General features: G+C 37.3%; 1 protein-coding gene across 1 annotated transcript in view; it reads right to left on the bottom strand.

The window, feature by feature from the left end:
• Positions 1 to 1,841, bottom strand: part of LOC106476343 (otopetrin-2-like) — a 19,137-nt gene that overhangs the window by 5,557 nt on the left and 11,739 nt on the right. The gene's annotated exons all lie outside the window — the stretch shown is intronic.

The raw sequence follows: 1,841 nt of genomic DNA, 5'->3' as shown, positions 1-1,841 counted from the left end.
GTGTTGTCATACTGTCTAATGAATTCAAACGTTTGGTGTTGTCATACTGTCTAATGGATTCAAATGATTGGTGTTGTCATACTGTCTAATGGATTCAAACGATTGGTGTTGTCAGACTGTCTAATGGATTCAAATGATTGGTGTTGTCATACTTTCTAATGGATTCAAATGATTGGTGTTGTCATACTGTCTAATGAATTCAAATGATTGGTGTTGTCAGACTGTCTAATGGATTCAAATGATCGGTGTTGTCAGACTGTCTAATGGATTCAAATGACCGATGGTTTCAACGATTGCTGTTGTAACACTGACCGATGGTTTTAACGATTGCTGTTGTAACACTGACAGATGGTTTTAACGATTGCTGTTGTAACACTGACCGATGGTTTCAACGATTGCTGTTGTAACACTGACCGATGGTTTCAATGGTTGATATATTGAAACATCCTCTTTAAACCTAGTGTTGATGTAAATAATTCGTTATCTTCTCAACCAAGTCACACGTAGTCTCATCGAACAAGTCTGAGAAACGATCAACTTAGAACAACTGAACAGAGGAAAGGAAACCAGTCAGTAGCACTCACTGCTGGGTTCTCTTGAATAAACAGTGGGATGTCACAGTTATAAACACGATCAACTTAGAACAACTGAACAGAGGAAAGGAAACCAGTCAGTGTTTATAACTGTGACATCCCACTGTTCATTCAAGAGAACCCAGCAGTGAGTGGTACTGACTGGTTTCCTTTCCTCTGTTCAGTTGTTCTAAGTTGATCGTGTTTATAACTGTGACATCCCACTGTTCATTCAAGAGAACCCAGCAGTGAGTGCTAGTAGTACGGCACGTGTTCAGCCTGGTTGGTGGACTGGGGAGTTGACAGCGGTTCGATACTACCAAACATGTCCTGCTATTTCAGTTGTGGATGAGTTATATGAGAGATAGCCAATTCCGTTATTCCATTAAGAGTATACGCTTTAGGCGGCGGGTACTGATGACTTGTTGCTTTCTCTCTTAAAGACGTTATGCCTGAAAAATAGGGGTCTGTGACCTGGCCTTTTATCCCATTACTAGTATAAAATATATTGCAGGCGAAAACACAAACAAGCATAAATGTGATGGGCTACAAAGTAACACTGAAGTTTATTTAACAAAAGGTAATACCACAATTAGGTTAACAAGAAGATAATACCACAATTAAGTTAACAAGAAGATAATGCCACAATTAAGTTAACAAGAAGTTAATACCACAATTACGTTAACAAGAATGTAATGCCACAATTAAGTTAACAAGAAGATAATACCACAATTACGTTAACAAGATGGTAATACCACAATTACGTTAACAAGATGGTAATACCACAATTAAGTTAACAAGATGGTAATGCCACAATTAAGCTAACAAGAAGTTAATACCACAATTAAGTTAACAAGAAGATAATACCACAATTAAGTTAACAAGAAGATAATACCACAATTAAGTTAACAAGAAGATAATACCACAATTAGGTTAACAAGAAGATAATGCCCCAATTAAGTTAACAAGAAGTTAACCAGATGGGAATACCACGGTTGAAGTTAACAAGATGGAAAATATCACGGTTGAGGTTAACCAGATAGAAAATACCACGGTTTAAGTTAACCAGATGGAAAATACCACGGTTGAGGTTAACCAGATGGGAAAACCACTGTTGAAGTTAACCAGATGGGAAAACCACTGTTGAAGTTAACCAGATAGAAAATACCAAGGTTTAAGTTAACCAGATGGAAAATACCACGGTTGAAGTTAACAAGATGGAAAATACCACGGTTGAAGTTAACAAGATGGAAAATACCACGGTTGAAG

The sequence above is a fragment of the Limulus polyphemus genome, unplaced genomic scaffold, assembly GCF_000517525.1.
Source record: "Limulus polyphemus unplaced genomic scaffold, Limulus_polyphemus-2.1.2 Scaffold10337, whole genome shotgun sequence".
Lineage (NCBI taxonomy): Eukaryota > Metazoa > Arthropoda > Merostomata > Xiphosura > Limulidae > Limulus > Limulus polyphemus.
This window is presented reverse-complemented; position numbering and strand designations above follow the sequence as displayed.